At 33.4% G+C, this 24,170-nt stretch overlaps 1 protein-coding gene across 2 annotated transcripts in view; it reads left to right on the top strand.

Annotated features, from left to right (window-relative positions):
* Nucleotides 1-24,170, top strand: part of LOC136971995 (alpha-1,3-mannosyl-glycoprotein 4-beta-N-acetylglucosaminyltransferase B-like) — a 98,607-nt gene that overhangs the window by 17,712 nt on the left and 56,725 nt on the right. The window contains exon 2 of one of the 2 annotated variants that reach the window (XM_067266531.1): nucleotides 13,080-13,186. The gene's annotated coding sequence lies outside the window, so the exon portion shown is untranslated. Of the gene's footprint in view, nucleotides 1-13,079; nucleotides 13,187-19,753; nucleotides 19,847-24,170 lie in introns of those variants that run through there. The other variant, XM_067266532.1, reaches the window with a different exon arrangement.

A 24,170-nucleotide genomic window follows, 5' to 3' on the forward strand; every position in this document is an offset into this window, starting at 1 on the left:
AAGACCCAGTAACCAATTGCATGAAACCACTGAACACTGGTAGTCATGGGTTCGTCCGAACAACGAGTTAACCGCGTGAAGTTTCCTGGAGCTTCTTCGTGTGTGTAATATATCCAAATTCGAGTCTAACACCCAAATAAAGACCAATTTACCAATCTTCACGTGTCTAACACTCAAACACATACCACTTTCGTGAGGCACCCCCTCTTGGTAGATCACCCTAATATTGTTTGGTCGCATCCCACAAAAACCGTAATATTTCGAATAATTTAATTAATGAATTTTCTTGATAATTCATTTGTCTCCGCATTCATCCAATGCAGAGAATATTAATAAACAGTCAGAATTTTATGCCGACATCGAACAATAATCAAACTCAATCTAGACCCTAGAAAGAATGTTGCTTCTAATCTTTGATATAACTTCGATAAGAGAGATTGAAGCCTCCTTTGATTGTATCTCTGGTAAGTTTATTGGAGTAAATTCCCTCTGGAGACCAAATTTATTTTCTAGGAATGCTCCTTCGTGATGCAAAGACAGAATAGATTGCTGCATGCCGCATTCATTTTATTCTTATCGCGTGTTGCTTATCGTCTGATGATAAAACAAAACTCCAAAGATTCTTAGCAAATTACTTTCCTTGCAATAATTACGCATTATCTGATTAGGAACCTCATTAAAATTTCATGCACTTTCCGATTTGGGGTGGTTGGCCGGTTGATGGAATGAGGAAACGCAGCAATTTGGCGATCTGCCAATGGGTTGTGCCACCCGAGTGGATTTCTAAGAGAAAGTGGCACCTATTTAGGTGCTATTCGTGGAGAATTCACGAGGCCAGCTCATTCGTTGGGCACGAACCCGCGATTTAAAGAAAACTGGCCCATACTTATGTGTTAGATATACTAAAAACAAACCGAAAAATTCCACGTGATCAGCTCATTGGTCGGGTGCGAATCTAAGGGAAATTAGCCCTTATTTAGTTGTTTGGCACATGAAACTAGAAAAATCTACATAGGTAGGGTAAGAGCCCATGACCTAAAGGAAACAGGCCCCCATTTAGGTGTTAGACACGTGGTAAAAAAACCTGGTAAAACATGTGAACAGCTCGTTTGTCGACTACGATCCTAAGGTATACTGGCCCCTATTTAAGTATTAGCTCGGGTGCGAACCCACGACCAACGAGCTTGCCACGTGCTGTTTAATGGTTTTATCATCCGACCACTAGTGGGCTTCGAATTTTGGAAAATGATGGACTTCTCTCATATCTAATACACTTTCTAAAACTTGATAAGTTTATTTTAATTTTTTTTCTGTAATTCCTTAAATAAGTTTTTTTCGGATATAAAAAATAGGAAGCTGAATGCTAATTGATAATTCTCTGAAAGTAAAGAATGTAGAAAGTGCAAGAGAGTTGCAAGAGCTAAATCTACAGAAAGAAAATGAATCTCATTTGCCTACTTTAAAGTAAATTTTATATAATTTAAAATGTTTGAGAATCTCGAAATGTAAATTTTCTATTTTCAGTCATAGCTGATTGCCTCTTCTATTATTCTCGGGAAGGATGAGAAACTTTAATTAAATTTTAAATTGAAATTAACTAGTAAAATATGTACTTTGTGACCAAGCAAACGTGGTCGCTTTAGAGAGGTTTTGCTGTAGAAGATCCACTTTTAAATATTCAAAAATATTTGTATTTTATAGAGTAAAAGATAAATTCACTAATTTTTTTAACCTTTTTTTTTCATCGTTAACTAATGAGAGTAGGGTGGAAGAGAAGTAAGTAGGTATTAAGAAATCGCTATAATTTTTGTAATAATAAAGCGATCGTGATAAAATTTATGCTTTCACGTATAGCAATCAATGGTCTTTTATAATTGCTTATTGGTAAGGTGGATATTTGTCGAGAGAGGCCTTACGTGCGGTGACAAAAAAAGATAGCTGAACTGAGCGAGAGCAGATTGCTGCATACTATAAAATGTGGAAATCGATGATTGCTGTGCGGAGATGGGGGTGAAGAGACATCGTGCCATAATTTGTCCGGAAACAATCGAAAATTGTCGCTCTAAGCTAATGACCACAGGTTTGTTTCCGGACGCATCAAAAGGTGGCATTACCATCTGAAGAAAACGTGTCTTAGATAGGTAGTGCCAGTGTCTAAATTTAATTTTAAGATATTTTTGTATATTACCTCGTAATAAGGTACATAGAAAATAATGTAGATCATCGTTGAATCGGAAATGTGGAAAATATAGCGATTTCCCAATCCCTAGTTACTTTACACCCACTGTGTATATTCCCTTATTGAAGAACATCAAGATGCTGGATATAATTATCACTAAAACATATATAAAATGTAACAAGGAGGCATTCTCTCGTTTCCTACGAAACTAAATGCTCCTTGCCAACGAAAAATTCGCCAAAAATTAAGATAGAAAGAGTCATTGATTTACTTACGAGTTCTCCCAAATAATAATTCTTGAGGGGCTAAAAGTCATTGCATTATTAATGAGTTTGCAGCTTGGCTATACAAAATTTGCTGTTTCTTGTGTGAGTAAAACAGCAGAGACAAGAAAAACCATTACATCAAGAAGGAATGGCCAAAACGTAAAATGTTTATTCCTGGCCACAATGATGGATTTCATTATTTGAAAGAAAATTTTCCTCATATAAGTGAAGCTAAATCAAAGCTGGAGTTTTCATGGACCCACAAATAAAAACTTTAATTAAAGATGATAAATTTGAAAGCTTGTTAAAAAGTCAGCACGGAAATCATTCAAAGAGATTGCACAAAATTTCTTGGATAATCACAAAGCTCCAAATTACTGCGAAATTACGAATAAGCTTTTACAATCTTAGAAAGGTATGAGATGCAATATGTCCCTCAGAATGCATTTCTTGGATTTCCACCTAGATTTCTTCCCTGACATTCTTGGTGTTGCCAGTGACGAACATGAAGAGCATTTCCATCAAGACATCTCTATCATGGAAACGAAGTATCAAGGCCAGTGGAATTCAAGAATGCTTGCTGATTACTGTTGGACACTCAAGAGATTCTCTAAATGGCAAACATAGCAGAAGCTCCACATTTCGCCATTTTAGACAAGATAAATTAATAAATGTATGCATGTTGTCTAAATAAATGTATTTTACATTTAAACTGGCTATTATAAAAAACCAGACGTGATGGAGAAAGACATCTATTAGAATCAGGTATTTTCATTTTGTTCCCCAGTGTTATTAAAGAAATGATGGAGAAATTTTTTACATTTATTCTCTTATCAATAGCATGGTTTTTGGGCTGTAAGTTTCAAATTGAGAACCTAAACATTCCTACTGTCATCTGTCTTGTCTTTCTTTCCTTTACTATTGGGAATGGGGCGTTAGATATTTGAAAATCAAGACCAGATATAAAAAACTTAATGGCTAGAGTTCATAAGCTTTCCATATCTGGTATCAATTGTTATCTAGTTTAGTCTTTATTTCCCCCCATATCTGGTCTCGATTTTAATTTATTCTGATGTTGATTGCCATCCATATCTGGTCTCGATTTCCACCGATATCTGGTCTCGATTTCCACCCATATCTGGTCTCGATTTTAATCTATTCTGGTTTTGCTTGCCATTCATATCTTGTCTCAATTTTCATCTATTCTTGTGTTGATTGCCATCCATATCTGGTCTCGATTTCCATCCACATCTGGTCTCGATTTTCATCTATTCTGGTATTGGTTGCCATCCATATCTGGTCTCGATTTCCATCCATATCTGGTCTCAATTTTCATCTATTCTTGTGTTGATTGCCATCCATATCTGGTCTCGATTTCCATCCACATCTGGTCTCGATTTTCATCTATTCTGGTATTGGTTGCCATCCATATCTGGTGTTGATTGCCATCCATATCGGGTCTCGATTTCCATCCATATCTGGTCTCAATTTTCATCTATTCTGGTGTTGATTTCCACCTATATCTGGTCTCTATTAACTATATACAAACTTCCAGTCTACATAGGAAGTCGTGATTCTTTTTCGAATGAAAATATGATTGAAGTTGCAGCTTGGAATTGTGACGGCGCCACGATGAATAATTACTCGTTATTACTTAAAATCTCATTGATTGGTTTTTTTTACTCGGAAATTAATTTAATTAAGGAATCGAGAAACATTTCTCTTCAATTCTTTCATCCTAGAAATTTTGAAACTTTAACAAATGCGATAATTTAACAGATTTTTACATCATAAATTTAGAAAATTAATTGATTTTCTTCTTTAAAATGACTTGATGACTTAATTTTTAGATGACGAAATTTACTCAAAAATTAGATTTAAAGAATGTAAAGAAAATATACTTATAAAAATGGATAAATTTATCCGAGTAAAAACCGTGATTAGTGTTACGTGCTCCTGATGAATGTCAAGTAAAACGTTTGCCTTCCCCGTAAAAATTGATTATGTTAAATATTAACTGGCTTCTTTATATTCCTTATGAGAAGAAAATTTCGAAAAATCAAATTAATTTTACTTCTGACATTAGTGGGAAATGTTTAGCTATAAAATTCCAACTGTTTACTTTCGATTCGTGAGAAGATGCATTGATAAGAACTCCATGATAATAAATACAGTTAAATTTATTTTAAAGAGTAGAAGAAACAGTAAAATAAAGTGTCTTCCCACTTCTTTCTTTTACATCTAGCCCAGGAAGGAGTCGACCTTTATCCTGAGGATAAGAGCCTCAATATTTAAGGAAGAGGACTTCACTCCTGAGGGGTAAAAGGACGAAGTGAGAAGACACTCTTTGCTTTATTTTAATGTTTACATATACTTTTATCAGAAAATAAATGTCAAAAATACAGGATGAAATAGTACACCAATAAATAACAGGAATTCTTCCCTTTCTTGTTAACACGAAAATATTCATTAGTAGGAAGTCGTGACTTTTTACAAAGACATAGTTAATTTGCAAACATGTAAAGCCCATTATTTCACAGTTAAAAATATATTAGTGCCAACTCGATAGTGACAAATTTTCTTTAGAACCCTTCCAAAAGTAACATTTCGATCAAAATAGATCCAGCTTAACGTCTGTCGTATATCTGCTGCTCTATAAATTCTCCACTTTGTGTTCCGTTCTCTTGCACTATATTACACCTTTGGGTTTTCTTTTACTATATCCAACTTTAACAATGAAAAAATCAAAACACTTTCAGTTTCAAACGATCACAATTTCTCTTGTGACCGTCACTGATATGCTCTAGAGATTTCTATTGTTGATGTCGATCTTCTCTTATTTGCATCGTGTATACTGGTGCATTACTAGTGAAAGGTTCCCATATCTTCAATAGCAGATCCAAAAATCTTTAGAGAGGGTGCAGAAAGGAAAAAAAATTATTTTTCGGCCTTACAGGGCAATAAATCAGGGACCTTAATTGTTCACTACCAAAGTATTGTACATGAGGTATTGAGAAACACTCTCAAAAGTGGTGTGCAAGTGAGTCCTGTGCGCTCCAAAACCTGGCCCACTTTTTCGAGAGCGCTTCTTCATGAAATAAAATAACCTCGAAACAACAGCCACCTCTAAATGGCGACCATTTTTTAGGATCGTGTACAGAATGGCATACAAAGTAACTCCAGACCACGGCCATTTATAAAGACCACCTCAGTGTCCATTGTTCAGAGGTTTGGTTGTATTAATCTTAACTTTAAATTAATTATTTCCAATATTCTCGAGAATTTATCGCTAATCATAGGGCCATTAAGGTTTTCTTAAATAATATTTTGCACTTATTTCAATGGAGCCATCCATTAGTTACGTGTACAGTTTAGGGGTGGAGGGGGTAGCAAAAAGTACATCATTTTTATTGTTATTACTGGCATACAAATTTATTCTTATAAGCATACTTACTAGTCCTGCATATGAACCTTTCTAAACATGTTAGGGAGGTTTCTGAACACGTGATTAAAGGGAAATAATTTGCCAAAAGTACGTTATCGTACACAGCAGGAATTCGTTCTTAATAAAGACCAACTGTACCTTTTGCCCTTTATTAACATATACAGTCTGTACGATGATGATGATTGTACAACACTTAATTTTATTGTCTAGTTGATTTCCTCTATGACGTGTTGTCAGCATTATCACACTTATAAACCACGTGAGTGAAGTTGAATAAACTACTTTAGAACATGCAAAAATTCAAGTTAATTAGTAAAGAAATGATTTGTCTTATTAATTACTTCGTTAGGAAAAAAATGGAAGAATTAATTTTAAGAATGCAAACTTCAAACACTGGAGAGATTAGTGATACCTCTCTTGATGATTTACTCTCTTAATTATTCTAATTATACACCCGAAACTAAGCATTTGCTCAGTTTACTTTTAAGATATATGGAAGAAAAACGGGTATTTTTCTTTATTTTCAAGGAAAATAATTACTCTATGTAATTCCTGATTTAGTTTCTCAATAGGTGTAGACGAAAGCATTTATGGGCTGTGTTCAGACAGGCTCTTCTTATGTTACGTTACGTTACATCTGGTCAATCAAAGAAGGAATTATTTGTAACGCATTAAATAATACCTTTTTTGATTGGCTCAGAAGTGATGTAACGAAGAAGAGCCCGTCTGATGTAGCCTTAACATTAATATCACGCCTTAATACCATCTTTCTTAGTGGTTCCTGCTTAGAATGACTCTAAATGATACAAATCTAATTGCTAATTTCAACACTAAATAGTGAATAGTGTTTATATTTTCGGACAAATTATTTTTCCAGATTAATTTTTCAATATATTTTCCTTACTTTATGTAACTTGCTTTAACTCCGAATCGTTAGGAGGGGAAATCGACTTTTATTATCGTTTTCCTTTATTATTTTAAAATTTTCTCCGTAAATAATTAACTTAGAAATGTTTCCGTTTTTATAAAATTTCCTTTAAAATCTCGTTACATTTTTTCTTAATATTTCGAAAGTAAAAAAATGAAAAGTTTCTCTTCTCTTCAACCTCCTCCTTAAATTATTTTGAATAAAACCTTTAATTAATTAATTAATTAATTAAAAATTAATGTAAAAAACTTTATTCAAATCTTCGTAAGAATCTTTAGTAAGTTGAACGCAATTAATTCTAAATTAAATTTAATTAATTAACTTTATCTTTAAATAATCTTTACATATGATTTTTATATGGTAAAAATAGCTTCTACACAAAAAGTTCCAGCAATGAGTTGCGTAACTTTCCCGACCATAAAAGTTAAAATTGTGTGTAGCGCCATCTGTTGACAGAATTTATTTACATTATTTATTATTATAAAATGCAAAAAGTTTAATTTCGAGGGTAGAGAAGTTTTATAAAACTTTGTAAATGCTAATAAAGAGTAAAAACTTCGTTAAGTTCCACCCCCTCTATCTCTTCACCCCATCGACCTTTAATCTCCAAAATTTAACAGTATCAATGCTCCTAATGCATGAACTTTCTTGCAAAATTTCAGAAATTTTCGACGAAAACCGCAAGAGTTATTAAGCTTTAAATTGTGTGAACAAAATTGTGCCTTACACATACTCATCCATACATACTGAAAAAACCCCAAATTTTTACGCATTCTTCGATGTTTCAAGGTCCCTGAGTACAAAAATGTAAAAGTCTGGCAGGGGATCGTTATACTTTACTTCTATTATGTACAACAGCCGGAAAAGTGACAAACGAATTAACACTTGACAATATAGTGAAACCTGTGGTTAATGTTACCTATGGTTCCAAAATGGCGTCTCGTCTTTGATTCCGGCAAATAAAAGAAAGGAAACAGTGGGGATGCACGTTCTAACCTAACCTATTTTAATAATTTTGTTGGTAATAATTATGGTAATTTATTAGAATAGGTTAGGTTAGGTTAGAACGTGCGTTCCCATTGTTTCCTTTCTTTTATTCGCTGAAATCAGAGACAAGCCGCCATTTTGGAACCATGGGTAACATTAACCGAACCTGCTAATGTGACCACTGGAGGGACCAGTTCAAAGTGGTCGTCTTATGCAGGTGGTCACATCAGCACGTTTCACTGTATTTTCAAAAATAACTCGAGAATTTAACTGAAGAAATAAAAAGGTTTCAAACTGGAAATTTGAAAATTAACAAAGAAATTTCGAATTAAGATTTATTACGTTCCTTCCTCGCAAATTTCCAAATCATTTGATTGTGTGGGATTAACAAAATTTATCCAAAATCACGGCGGGAAATCATTAGCATAATTGCTCTTCTGCATTTATTTAGCATCTCTCCTGTATTGTTTGCTTTTTTTCTTAACAAGAGAAGAGGAATTTAATTGTTTTGAGGGTAATTTCTTCACCAGAGACTTGTCTTTAATTAAATAAAACGTGAAGAAGAACGTTTCGACTTAATATTAATTCCTTAGTGTTTATGGAAGAATTAAAAATAATTTTAAGGAGATTAAACGTAATTAAAAAGATATTTTCTAAATGTAATTATTATTATTATTTCTTTTTAAAAATTACAAATCTGAAAAAAAATTTGTAATAATTTTAATTTATTTTTCTAGAAAAAAAATTCAGTTTTTCTGGATGTTTTTTGCACATGAAAGAACATTTTCGCATTATGAAATTAGTCATAAATTATGTAAAACGTTCGTTCATAAAAAATTTCACTTTAAAATATTAAAATTTGAAGAAATTTATAAGTTAGGCGAAGAATACGAAGCCATATTTATAATTAAAAACGAGAAGATAAATGATGAAGGATGCTTCTGGAGTAGACATTATGGAAATGGGGGAGATGATGCTCGGGAGGATATAACTTTTGTTAAGATTTTTCAAATGAAATTGCCAGCTTGCTCCCTTCTAAACATTCGGATAAGAGTAGAATATTTAATAAACAAGTAATGAATAATAAATACCAGATTATTCTTATTGCATGCTCGTTTGGAGCCGAGCTAAGAATAGAAAATGGAGATGAGCACGAAAGAAGCGTGTAGATATGAAGGAAGTGTTAAATTTTAAAATATTCCCAACGAATTTATGTAAAATGAGCTTGTACGCCTGCTTTAAACCTGTCTAAGATGGACAAGGGTTAATTATGTGACAGGTTTGTTATCCTGCAAGATGAACGGGACGTGGTTTTCTTAAGATAATGCAGGGTGTAAAGGTAAACCTTTTAAACAAGGAGGATGGATTATTCGTAAATAATTGATAATTCAACTGAGATTGGGAGGTGAAGGATTGTAGGATCGATGGATTAAGTCAGTGCAACACGTGTTGAGTGCGTCTATAGAAAACTGACTTCTAGGTGCGAACCCACACCTTCTAGTGATTGTTGGGATAAAGCAACATGGCATGCCAAAGATATGCCAAGGAGGGAGGACTTTCTATTAGAAACTGGCCCCTATTTAGGTGTTCGACATGCGAAAAAACCCGGAAATTTCCGCGTGGCCAGTTCGTTGATGAGGTACGAACCCGTGACTAAACTATGTATTCAGTAATTTATTCACCTGATGGGGATGAAGAAATTGTTAACGTTTAATCCGCTTTTAAAATTTGTATTTTCAGAAATAAATAAGGGGCATAACTCGAAATAGATTTTCTGGTAAGATTGCATTATATTTCGAAGAATTGTATACTTTGAGATGTATTCAGAGAAAGTAAATGTGGCAAAGCTAACATCCAGGGGCTTATTACCACAAAGCCAATTCTCGGTAACGATCTGACAGAAATTGAAAGTAAAGTAAAACTGAGTTGACAAAATGCTACATACGTTGTCATGACGACCAATTTTACTTTCTCTTACGATTGAAAACTCTCCGCCACCCCCAAATTTGAAGTTTTTACAAAGGTTTTAATCTTTACCTTTCCGGAAATGTTCTCTTGACATAAGAAAGTGTTTGAATTTCTGTTTCGTTTGTCGGTCCGAATTTGTCCTGCAAATATCCAACTGATGCCGAGATTTATTTCATAATCTTGCCCAAAAGTTGGTTAATTATGACGTAGAATGAATTTGGAATTGCTCTAACAAGCTGATTATAAAAAATTGTATTCAAGCATCGTAATTTCTGTATTGAAAAACGACGGATCTCATTTAATAAAATCGAATTATTGTGACATTGTCACAATGCCAGCCGCAATTTTGAACTATATTTTATTTTAAAAACTACGTGACTCCAGTCCAGACCAGAGGTTCGTATATAGTTAATCGAAGCTAACATAAACAAAGCATAATCGAGACCAGATATTGAAAGCCCTAACCTTTCCTTATCTGGTCTCGATTTTCATCTAGTTAGTTCCCCATATCTGGTCTCGATTTTAACCTAGTTGGTTCTCATATCTGGTCTCGATTTTCATCTAGTTGTTTCCCTGTATCTGGTCTCGATTTTTATTTTTTTAGCTCTGTATCAGATCTCCATTTTCATGTATTTATATTTGTATATGATATCAATTTTCATCTATTTGGCTTTCCATATCTAGTCGCGATTTTCATTTATATAACTTCATTCTAGAGGTTATTGAAGGACCAATGGGGATGATAGTGGGAATCTGCAAGACTGCAATTTGAAAATTGTAGCCCAATAATTTTTTAAGGGTTTTAAATAGTAAAGTGTTTGAATAAAACAGTTATTTAGTACTTACGAGTGTAAAGTGACTTTTGGACCGTACAAGTAGAGTAATTTTATACTATTATTTATGACTTTTTTCTTTAACTATCTCTTTCACTTCGTTATTGTTTCAATCGTTTAATGTTTAGAATTGCGGTTGACACTGGTCAGGTACGAACTCTTGACCACTGAACATTGTACACGGGTTTGCACATGACAAACGTGCTGGCGCATGGAGTTTTCCGGGTTTTATTCCCGTATCTAACGCCTAAACAGGAGCCAATTCCCATAGAAATTTTTTCCGCGAAATACCCCCTTGGCAGATTGCCCACGTGTTGTGTTGCCTTATGTCATTAATCCAATTCAATCCTCTCTAATCATTAATCATGCACTTGCTCCGATTTTATTTGGATTGGGTTGATGGACTAAGCCAACACAACACATAGGTTATCTATCTCACGAGGAGGAGTGCACCCCACAAGGATTTTCCGTAAGTAACTGGCCTTTAGGCGTTAGATACGCTAAGAAAACCATGGAAACTGCACCTGACCAGCCTGTTTGTTAGGTGCGAACCCACGACCCACTCGGCATTAAACTTTCTAAACTTTTATATAAATAAATTAAGTTTAAATCTCACTCCTAACGTGGTGTTCAAAATTGAAAATTCTCTTATCACTCCTTCTTTTCTTTATTACTATTTAATAAGTTAATCTCCAACACTGAGAGAAATTTTAGAGAAAAACTGAAATTCTAGATAAGAAAATAATGGAAGGTGACGTTTTAAAATTGCTTTCGTCATTTATTTTGCTCCCATTTCTTCGTTAGAATCGATTAGAACTGCTGTAAAATTTTGAAATATAAAATTTCAAAGGAGGATGATAATTGGAGCAAATTAGATTCTGTAATTTCTGCACTTAAAGTAAAGAAAAAAATAATTCGAGAGTGATTCTCTTCTATCAAAAGTTGAGTAAATATAATTAGATTTATCTGGAAAAATCCTTTCTTTGAGAAAAAAGACGATTTAATGAGGTTCAACAAAAAGAAACTTTATTCCCTTTGTTTGATTGCTAATTTATTCGAAATAATTAAATCGAAGGAGAAGAAACTTGAAAAATGACATTCTTATTTTAAGTTTCCTAAATTAATATTAGGGAATTTTTTTATAAATTTTACTAATTTTATTGGCATTAGTTATTCGTCTGTTTAATTGTAATGAATTAATGACTCACCAGCAGTCGAGTGGATAAAACCACTAAACATTAGTCGCGGGTTCGTGCCTCCCAACGAGCTGGCACGCGTAGTTTACCGGGTTTTCTTCACGTGTCTGACATCTAAATAAAGACCAGATTTTCACGAAAGTCCTCTAAGAGGCATTTTTTCTTAGGCAGATCGCCCATGTATTGCATCCATTGTTCCATCAATGTAATCCTACTGAATTAATGCCGAAAAAGCCATTGTTAATTATGTGTAAGTGGTGTGTGTATATATATATATATATATATATATAGTTTCGGAACTGTATTTTATATTTTACAAATATCTCAAGAACAAACCATTCTCGAAATGCCGCACTCTTGTCAATTTCAAGGTTATCGATTGGCTCCACACACAATAAATTCTAAAGGAGGGGTCGACCAGTAGCAAGATCGTGTTCTATAGAAAGAATGTTCCATTGGTTTTGGATCTAAATTCAAGAATTGTAGTGTATATGATAGTTCAAATAAGTTTTCCTTTTATATATATTTAAAGTTAAAATCCACAGTGTTTATCGGGTTTTGGAGTGGGGATTGTGCGTCACCTACCAAAAAAAAAAAAAAAAAAAAAATATTAATATGCATTGTCATCGGAATTAGGTGTGTCGTCAAAGTTTCATTCTTCTACCTTAATTAGAAGTGGATGAAATTTGAGTTGCAAGATTTGAAGATATGTTACTAAACGTTTAAAAAACACCGAATTTTGTTATTTAAAAATTAGTTTAGCTTAAAGTTTCTTATTCTTCTTCTTCTTCCTCTTCTTCTTCTTCTTCTTCTCCCCTTCCTTCTCTTTTTCGTGTTTCTCTTTTTCTTTCTACTTCTTTTCTTCCTTCTATTCTTTCTCCTTTTCCTCGTTTTCTTTATTTCCTTCCTTTCACCTCATTGTCTTTATTTTCATCTTTCTCTTCCTCTCTTCTTTTTTCTCTTATTCCTACTTACCTTTGTTCTCCTCTATATCAATTTCACACCCCAATCTTCTTATTTTCCATCACCTCTTTCAACTTTTTTCCTTCCTTTCCTTTCTTCTCCTCTTTCCCATTCTTCCTTCCTTTTCTTTCTCCTTATTTTCCTCTTCTTTTCATCCTTTACCCTTCATTTTTCTCTTCTTTCTTCTTAACACTTACCAACATTACAAGGAACAGATAAATGTCTTAATTCCATTATAATTAAACTTGGTTAACCATATTTATAAGAATATTTCGATGAAAATTTTCTATAACTTATCTTATTTTCGATTCCAGAAACGTTTATACAAATCTTACGGATTATTTAATGTGGCAAAGCAATAGTCGAAAGAGCAATTAAAGGAATAATTTCCTAAAAAGAACGAGTTCAGTCACAGTATCAGGTATTGTACTTTTTAATTTTTAATAATATTTCTTTTAAATACATATTTATCTTATAATTAGCAATTAAGTCGTATTAATGTCTTAGTTACTAATTATAATTAATTTCTTCCAATTTTTCTGCATTAAGAATTAAATAAAAAATGGAAGAGGCAAATTGTATTCATTGGAAGATTTGGGGGGAGCGATGGAAAAAAAGGTTTAAGTAGATACTAAGTGGATAAAGGAGGTTGGAAGTTGCAAATCGGAAGAAGGAAAAGTATTTAATTATACTTCAAGGTTAAATAGAGAAATTCTGAAATTATCCACGCTGTTAAAAAGGAGTAGAAGCTCTAAAACTACTAGCAAACAATTGAATAATTATTTATATTAATACACAGTGATCTTATTTAAAGAGTAGATGTATAGAGCTGTCTGTAGAAAGAACTATTCGGCAAATATCAGCCAAATTTGGTACGTACAAGGTCCTGAGTATGTGGTTTTTCGATTTCCGGAAAAAAAATTACTTCAAAATTCAACCGTTAGGGAGAAATTTGGGGCTGCTGTTGTCTTAATGTATATATTGGGTCGTTTTCTAACAAATTCCGGGTATAAAAGAAGTCGTTTATACCCAAAATTCTTTAAAAAACGTAATGTATACCTAATATACACATTATGCAGAGAGCAGCGCCCAATTTCCCCCTACCGGCTGCATTTTGAAGTAGAAACGTGGAGTGCAGACAGACTTCTATACTGACCTTTCAGAATGATAAAAATTCGGAAATACTTTCGAATATTGACATGAAACAACTTAAAATGCAAATTAGAAATTCGATCAGCTGATAATTGTAATTTTTCTTGATTTTTATAGAGATTTTCATATTTATATCTTGATTTATCATCATAATTATTAATTAAATATACACAAACTGTAATATTCGATAATGCATAAATTTCTAAAATATTTGCATCGAACTGAATTAATTTTTAATTAATGTAAATTTAATTAAATTTCAATTTTAAAACGAATCCGTAAATTCACATAAAATGTTCGATTTAAATCTACTAAATGCAAGTAAACCGCTTAATTCTCTAAATAGAACATACAGTTCTTACCTAAAGGGTTATATAATTTAATATACTGTATATACGAACCTCACCTCTCAATGACGGACACCACTAAACGGCGGCCATTTTTTCTGTTTTTGAATAAATATGCGCATAAAATAACCTCCAAATAAAGGCCACCTCCGAACAACGGACATTAGATTTGCTCAGACAAACGGACGGATTATTAAAGATAAATTAAGGATTTGGAAATAAATAAATAAATAAAGTAAAAACGTTTAATTGTTTAATTTAATTCACGTTTAGTAAAGTGCAACAATATTTGGACAGTGCACCACAACACGTAGGCGATCTGATAAAACGGGAGGACTTTCTATAGGAAACTGTCTTCTAGGTTTTATACACGTGGGGATGCGAACCCGCATCTTCCAGCGCTCAGGGGTTTTCGCCACTTGGACACTGGTGGACAAGATAGGGGAGTAAAGTATTATAGGTTTAATAGGCGATTTGCCAAGGACGGAATGCCTTCCAGGAAGACTTTCTACAGGAAACTGGTCTTTAATCAGGTGTTAGACAACAGAAGATACGATAAACCAACCGTTGTGAGAAGCGAACCCACGACCAGTGTTGAATGGTTTATCCACTCGTTCTGGTGGGTACTCATCAATATTTATTTTACACAGGAGACTGAAAACTTTCCTTAAAATTTACATTTTCGTAAATTAATATTTTAATTTGTTTCGTGTAAATAATTATAATTTCCTAAATTCTATGTAAATTAATTATTAAAGTTTTCGATATTAAGAATTTTTGACCTGCAAGAAACGAAATTGATAATGCTTCCGTGTTGAAGTGTTAAGGATCGACTTCTATAAATTTCTTGCAACAGCTGTCCATAATGGCAATTCTTCCTTCGTGCATCACCTCAATTTATCTTAACGCACCATATAAATTCTTTGATTCCTTATCCTTTCTTGATTTATATCCTAAGATTTCACATAATTAATTTCTCATATTTTCTGAAGTTTATGTCAAAATGTCATCTGCCAAGGGGTGCTAATTCCTCCTGGGAGGATTTAGCATGTCTTGTTAGACATGTGAAGGAAAATCCGCCATGAATTTGGTGAGCCTGGTCGAATATGTACGAGCAACTCTCCAGGAAGTTTTTTTGGATGGTCTCTCTTGGATATTTCGGTCTTTGTTCCTCATCACGCGCCCTTCTTCATTGTGTACGTAGTCTAATCCATGGTGGAAACCATCATTGGCTAACAGTAGTGGCGCGTTATAGCTTCTTGGGGCCTGGGCAAATTTGAATTGGATGGTCCCACGTACAGGGTTGACTTCAAACATTTTTCTTCGGTGGAATTTTTGGAGGAATCCTCCGGTTTCCTCGCTCTCTGGAGGGTTAAGTTATGCGCCAAACCGAAAATTTAGGGTCCGCAGATATGGCGCCAAGTTTAAATTTCGATATTCATACTACACAGAACACAGTTGTGGATTGCCTCCTGACCATAGGTCCGGTTAGGATACTTTGGTCGGGAGGGAACCAGCGACCAACTATATTCTGTGGTTTATCCTCTTGATCAATGATGGATCCCAACATGGGTTCAGCCAGATTCACGTGTCTAACAATTAAATCGGAGTCAGTTCACCCACTGAAAATCTTCTTGAGAGGCATTCTCCTTGTCCACGCGTCGCCTTATCCCATCAATCAAATCCCACGATGAAATGCTTAAAAGGGCACTAAGAAGACCCTCTTAAGGCGGAAAGATTTAAAAATAAATGCAAATATTCCAGATTTTCTTTTTTTTTCTTCGAAAATTTCTTTACAGGGGTAAAATTTTATGCGGAGAAGACTTCATTAATTACACTTTAATTAAATGAAAACAAATAAATTTTAAATAAACTAAATGGATAGATAATTGCATCTTCTTCACATTCTATCTTAAATTACTCGAAATTATTCTATTTGTAATTATCATCAGATGACGTGATGAAATGGAAGTGGAAAGGTTCATTTTCGTTTCTGATATTCCTAATTAATTGCACAAAAGTAATAAGATATTTCTTTGTAATTAAAGTAATTAAGTTTAACAAATCTGAACGAAATATTCATAATTTCAATTCTTTACTTTTTACCTGAATATTTCTTGTTTTTGCACCTGATTAAGTCTTTGTTTTTGCACTTGAATTTTTGCACCTGATACTTGAAATCAATAAGAGTTATGCTCATGTTTTTGACATTAAAATGTAATTTTCCAATTTAGCGGCAATAGCTTTAACTGTCGTTTTAATTTCAGAGATTTATACAATTTGGATAGTCTTGTTGATGTGTTAAACTTCTGTAAATCCTGATGCTTCCGCCTCTCACAAATTGAATTCCGTAATTCATACTCTCCGCTCGAAGAATATACAAATATTTGCACTTGGCCAACACAACTTTAGCATTAGAAACGATGATAAATAAATAAATTGAAATTTATTGAATCCTCCGTGACTTTTATTTATCAATATTAACTCTCCGCCACTCGTTTACTTAAAGCTGTATTAATTAAAATTTGATTTTAAAAGAGTCTTTCATTATCTTTCTCGGTGTGCTTCGGGAATAAGTTCGAATATCTACTACTAATTGGTCGACGGTGAGTCATAATATCGGTAGAACGAAGTGTTCCAAGTTTAATTTCTCTTCGTGACATTCCTTAGAGAATCACGACGGTTAATTGGGGAGAACCGTGTTTAATTCACTTCGGGACGTGATCCATAATCTTTCCTACAAAGACTAAGTACAGAATAAAGTAAAGAATCAAAACTACTTTGTACTTCATCCTTTATTGTAGCCTTCATTCTTTGCTGTAGTCTTTATTCTTTGCTGTAGCCTTCATACTATACTGTAGCCTTTATTCTTTACTGTAGCCTTCATCCTTTGCTGTAGTCTTCATACTATACTGCAGCCTTCATCCTATACTGTAGCCTTCATCCTTTACTGTAGCCTTCATTCTTTGCTGTAGTCTTCATCCTTTGCTGTAGCCTTCATCTTATACTGTAGCCTTCATCCTTTACTGTAGCCTTCATTCTTTGCTGTAGCCTTCATTCTTTGCTGTAGCCTTCATTTAGTGTACAGCAGAATAAAGTACAGAATTATTCTGTGCTGTAGAATAACTATATCCTTCATTTTTATTGTGTACAGTAGAGTACAGAATAAAGTATTATTATTATTATTATTAAGATCGATCATCGATTCATACCAATTTAAATATCTTCAAGGGAGTTAACTGGTTTCGCTAGAGGAAAGTTTTTCCAGGATCTTCTCCGCCACACTTTTTAATTATTCGAGTCCGTTGAATTTCTGCTTCTTGGAAATTTTAAACGATGGACTTACGAGAAACATCGTTAAATATCGATTAAAATGAAGAAATTCACATTTAGTTATCGTTTGCCTTCCAGCGGATTACTACAGCGTGTTGAAGAAATTCCTGAATTCGTGTCGATTTTGAATTTTCTCTTTTAAGAAATTAACGTAAAAAGAAATTTTCAAGACGTTAAATGGAGTAATTAATTTTGAAATATCATTAATTATTAATGAAGTATAAAATAAAATTAAATGTAATCAGGTTGACAAATTACATTTAGGCGTTTTCGTTAATGTGGTTAATTTTTTTTAAGTTTCGTTTTTACAGAAAATAAGGGGGAAATTTATGAAATTTCCATTAATCAAAAATTCTATTTAAAAGGGAAATTAAATATTGATTTTATGATTTATTTAAATAAAATTTTTATTTTCTTCCTTTATAATTTTCTTTGTCTTTAAAACGTTTCGTGTGATTACGTATTTTAGAGCCATATTACTAGGTCGTTAGTTAAAGAAGCTTATTTTTTAATATTTGTTTATATTCTGTTTGATACTTCATTTAGAACCGTTCGTAGAATTTCAGGATAAGGCAACGCAACACGTGGGCGATGTGCCAAGGAATGGTGCTTTTCCGAGTAGGTTTCTACGGAAAACTGGCACCTGGTGGTTCCTCCAGAGTGGATTTCTATGAAAAACTGGTCCTTTGTGGTGCCTCTGAGTAGATTTCTACAGGAAACTAGCCCCTAGTGATGCCTCCTGAATAGTTTACTATGAGGAATTGATTTCTTTCTACGGAAAACTGGCACCTGGTGGTTCCTCCAGAGTGGATTTCTATGAAAAACTGGTCCTTTGTGGTGCCTCTGAGTAGATTTCTACAGGAAACTAGCCCCTAGTGATGCCTCCTGAATAGTTTACTATGAGGAATTGATTTCTTTCTACGGAAAACTGGCACCTGGTGGTTCCTCCAGAGTGGATTTCTATGAAAAACTGGTCCTTTGTGGTGCCTCTGAGTAGATTTCTACAGGAAACTAGCCCCTAGTGATGCCTCCTGAATAGTTTACTATGAGGAATTGATTTCTATTTGTGCCTTCTGAGTAGGTTTCTACGGAAAACTGGCACCTGGTGGTTCCTTCAGAGTGGATGTCTATGGGAAATTGGCTCTTAGTGGTGTCTCCCAGATAGATTTCTACCATTAATGGTGCGTGTCAGGTGGATTTCTGTGAGAAACTTGCTTGTATTTAGGTGAAGGAACTCCAGAACTCTACCTAGCCAACCCGTTAGTAGGGCGCGAACCCTAGTAAAATTATCAGTGTTCAGTTGTTTTATTCACTCGATCATTGGTGAGTTCTACGTTGTTTTGTTACAATACCATAAATTATGGTAGTCTTTGATTATTGAAACTGCGTGCTGATAATCAGGGAAAGTTTTCTTATTTTCATAGATTTTCCTACAGAATTTTCTTTTCTCGCGTATAGTTTATATAGTCCTATAGATTATAATCCTCTTCAAGTTATCCGCAACAACATACAGTATAAACATATTAAATTTGCATAAGTTAACCGTACCCAGCACAATTACAACAATAATATTATTATAGAAGCTTATAATATATTTATATCATAGAACTGGGACAATAAATTTCCTTTAATTAATCCAAATACTTGAAACGATGTAATAAATTTCGTCAGCTATGACGTTTATCGAATTATATTTCATATTGTAATTGTCCTATGTTATAAATCGAGCGATTTAATAAGAATAATGGCTTTCGTTTCTATTTTTAGCGACGAAAAATACATGAAAATTAAATTTAAAACATTAAAAAAGAATGGCTGATGACTTACGTTTCCATGTTTGACAAGAACAAGCTTTTTCAATTTTAATAAAGGAAAGTAAAAGGTTTCACGTGGCAAGCTCGTTTGTCGGGTGCGAACCCACGACTAGAAATCATTTATTAATCTTAATATTTAATACTGTTTTATTCATTCCTCTCCTCTGCTTTAAATCATCATTAGTCAAACTCTACAAATATGTCACGTGCCTTCTGTGACTGTAAGGAAAACACTACTCGGTAGAGGGCGCTGAAATCTTCCTGTAGACACTAAGTTATATTCGTGGAAGCACGCGAGATTCAATCATTTCGTGAGTACCTGTTGGCTGTCTTCGGAATTCAACATCCCTACGTAGAGAGACTGTCCCGGATATTTTCTACGGCGTGTCCGTTTTACACAGGTTATTTTAACGGTCGTCACTCCTATTTGTGCTGGTAAGCATCTTTTATTTGTTAACAATCTATTGTTAAAGTCATTTATAGTTTGAATTGAATATCTCTGCTAATGTTCCGTTGACGATAACCGTTGTTAATATTTAATTTAAATTCTTTTTTTGTGTGTGTGTGTAATTGTGTCAGCTTGCTAATATAATATTACAATAGCCGTGTAATTTTACTCGTTAATAATTAACAGTAGTGAATAATGACGTTACTTTCCTCTTTGACAGTTTTATATTTTAACATAGGTTTGCGTAGTTTATACACAATTGTAAACGGACAGAAGTGTTAATACACTCGAACCTCCAATAACTATCACCTCTAAACGACGGACGTATCTTTTTGGCACGAATACGAAATAACCTCCAAACGACGGACATTTTTATGTTCTCGTCAGTGGCCGTTCTTCGGAGGTTTTGGCTGTATTATCCACAAAATTATTATTATTTATTTCTATAAAATACACTCCACAGCTCGACAGTTTCGTCTTTTTTTCCTGGTGTTTTAATGTCCTGTACGCTTGTCCCGCATGTTTTTATGATTTTTTAATGATTAATAAAATAATCGTAAAATGTTTTTAATGTCCTTAAAGTAAACATTAATTGAAAATTTAACTTTTATAAAAGTAAATTAAACGCGTATTTTATTTTTCACAATATTTTAAATGAGAAAAATCTTAAATATTGATTTGAAAATGAAAATGGATATTTTTCGTGGAAGCAATTTTTTATTTTTTATTTTTGTAAAATGGAAAAACAGAATCGTTTCTACGAAAAAGTGTTGTCTGTTAAAGTGTTTCAAATATTTTTAATGTTTTTACTTCTTAAAAATAAATTGAGACAATTAATGCAAATATTTCGCTTCATTCCGCTTTCGCACTGAATCGATAAATCGGTGTTAAATTTAAGAAAATTCGGTAATTACATAAGTTTTTTTTTAATTTTTAGCGTAAATCTTTGTTGAAAAATATAAAATTTTTATACGTACGTTAACAAATTAGTTTATGCGATGTGTGCTGAAAACATTTTAATATAATCAATACATGTATAAAACAGAAAATTATAACGTAAATTTACAGTATAAATCTGCAATTCTTCTTCATAATTCCATAATTTCATAGACTTCTTTCTTCTCTTCTTCCTCTTCCTTCTATTTTTTTTTTCTTTCTTCCTCTCTTTTTTCTTTATCTCTTTCTTTTTCTTCTACTTTCCTGTCTTTTTTCCCCTCCTCCTTTCTTTCTTCTTCTTCTTCTTCTTCTAATTCTTTTCTCTCTTTTCTTCTTCTTCTATCTCATCTTCTCTTTTTCCTCTTTCTCTTCCTCCACTTCTATCTCCTCTTTCTCTTCCTTCTCTTCTTCTATCTCCTCTTTCTCTTCCTCCACTTCTATCCCCTCTTTCTCTTCTTCTTTCTCCTCTTTCTCTTCCTTCTCTTCTTCTATCTTCTCTTTCTCTTCTTCTCTTCTTCTATCCCCTCTTTCTCTTCTTCTTTCTCCTCTTTCTCTTCCTTCTCTTCTTCTATCTCTCTCTTTCTCTTCCTCTCTCTTCTATCCCCTCTTTCTCTTCTTCTTTCTCCTCTTTCTCTTCCTTCTCTTCTTCTATCTTCTCTTTCTCTTTTTCTCTTCTTCTATCTCCTCTTTCTCTTCTTCTCTTCTTCTATCTTCTTTTTCTCTTTCTCCTCTTCCTTTTCTCACATTCTTTTTCCTACAAAGGCATCTACATGCCATAACAGTATGTATTTAATACGATAATGAATCGAAAATATGACTGTCTTACCTTCTATAAGGTTATTTTATCCTAACCCAATCCTAAGATTATTCTAACCTATCAAAGAGTGTATCATCCTGAGTATAATTATTCATTCTGTTTTCTTATCGTTACAGTAGGACAGTCAGCACCCCTAATACTCAATATTTAAATAAAATAAATTATAATTAACCAATACCAAACTAATAATGAAATGTTATTGATATATTTGTATGAATAAATGATAATAATAGGGTGGTGGAGATATATAGTACCCATCACAACCATCTCTTGAGTGCCTGGAAAAAAGGCTTTTTTATTACTCAAAAGAGGAAAAAATCCAATTAAAATTTTATTTTTCTTTCTCCACGAATTATTCGACTTAATTATAATTAAATTTTTGTAATTATAATTAATTACAATTTTAAATTTAATTTATTTTTAATAATTAAGAAATTATATCTGTTTACTGTTTGCATCTCTCTTTTCTTTTTTTTTCTTCCAAGGAATCGAGTGTAATGTTTCATAAAAACAAAAAATAAAGTAAGCAGAATGTCGGGCGCCATAGGTCAAAGGTTAAATTGCCCATTAGACATCATTTAATATATATATATATACATACATATATATATATATTTTTTTATTTAATGACTGTCGATTTGGTTTATTTTCACTGCATTAATTAGTGAATCGCTTTTAGTTAATGAACGTCTTCGGTATTTTAATTAATTTGATTTTAAGCGGCATGAGGTATAAGTTGGCATAAATTTAATTAGTTTCTAGATTCGTTACACTGAATAAATACATAACAGATGTTGTACATCTGTACGTTGCAGCTAACGAAAAAAAATATATCATGTAGTTGCACTTGGTTTTTTAATTGATATCGTTATTATTTTGTGTGTGCAAAGGGGAATTAATGTCAACTCAATTAAGCTAAATATGAAATTTTCATTGTAATTTCTTAGATTTTACATAAAATTTTCTTATTTGACAATCAAATAAGCTGCATTTTTCTCTCTAGAATTGATATTTTTACTTATTTTTTCTAAATTCTAAGATGTAGTCTTGATATCCTTGCCAAATCGAATAAGTCGTGGGTTCGGATCCCATCAACGGACTTTCCGGCTCCCTCACTGGAGTATCTCCAAAGCAGATCGACAACGTGTTGTGTTGCCGAATTCTAGAGTAAAAATAGGATAAATCGTGGGTTCGCATCCCACAAACGAATACCCTGGAGTTTATTGGGTTATCTTGATGTGTCTTGAACACCTAAATAGAAGCCAACTTTTTCTCGGGAGCATTCCCGAAAACAGATCGACCACGTGTTGCCGTTACCAAATTCTAGAGTAAAAATGGGTAAGATCGTGGGTTCATATCCCATCAACGGACTGGAATGGAATTTTCTAGGTTATCTTGACGTGTCTCTAACACCCAAATAGGGGAAAGGAGCATTCCCCCAAGATCTCCCACGTGTTGCATTGCCGAATTCTAGAGTAAAAATTTGTATTTTTACTCTAGAATTCGTGACATTTCCAAATTTTATATACCAGAATTGCATATTTTATTTTATTTTTTTTTAAGCATCGATAAGTTTGAATCGTTCTATATATTATTCAGACGTGTCCGTGACCCACTTGGCAAGTGTCTACCAGTCGATGATGTTCCTCCACATTGAATATAGATAGAAAAAAGAGCATTGATTGGAATAGAATTGTCGTGTGGCCAACCTTCCGATTCTTTAAATAAAATGAAATATTCGTGGAGATTTTAATAATACATTTATCTGCCATTTTATATGGCTAACTATTGAATATTTTAAAGATCTATCACTGCAAAGAATGGTATAAATGGAAAATTGATGATGTTACACACGAAATTGGATCGAATAATCTCATCAACAGCTGTACTTTTCCCTAGAATTTGACGGAAATATAAATTCAAAATATAATAAAAAGGGCGAATTTTCTGAAATGTGAAATTAAATTTGGTACAGGGGTGAATATAGGGCATATATTCACCCCCGTACCACTAGCGATTCGCATGAAGAGCAAACTCTGAAGTATTATACAGTAAAACCTGTGTAAATCGGAATAGCACAGTGCCAAATATTTTTTTCGTTTAGACAGGTTGCCGTTTTGTGCAGGTTTTACTGTATATACATGTGTATAATTGCGTTAGTCATATTTAAATCTTTCACCACTGGTACCCGATACCAGTACATCTGCCAAAACACTGGTACTTGGTCACGGGTTCGCGCCTCAATAATCGGCTAGGCACGTGTTATTCTTCACGTGTCTAACACCTAAACACGGGCTAATTATCCATAGGACGTTCTTCCTTACCTCAATCCACACTTAAATTCTTTTTCCTGTACTTTTTGCTTAATTTATTTACAAAAGTAAGGGAGTACGGGCCCGCTGGTTACGCTATTGTAAGTGTTTGATATTATTCTTTTTCTGTTCGTTTGTCTGTCCTGTTTCATCGGACGATTCGATGAATCGTTTACATTCGTTTCGATCAAAATATCCAGTTGCCATAGTAATGGTAATTTCAAATCAATAATCCATAACTTAACA

The sequence above is a fragment of the Centruroides vittatus genome, unplaced genomic scaffold (assembly GCF_030686945.1).
Source record: "Centruroides vittatus isolate TY-2023 unplaced genomic scaffold, ASM3068694v2 contig_2747, whole genome shotgun sequence".
NCBI lineage: Eukaryota > Metazoa > Arthropoda > Arachnida > Scorpiones > Buthidae > Centruroides > Centruroides vittatus.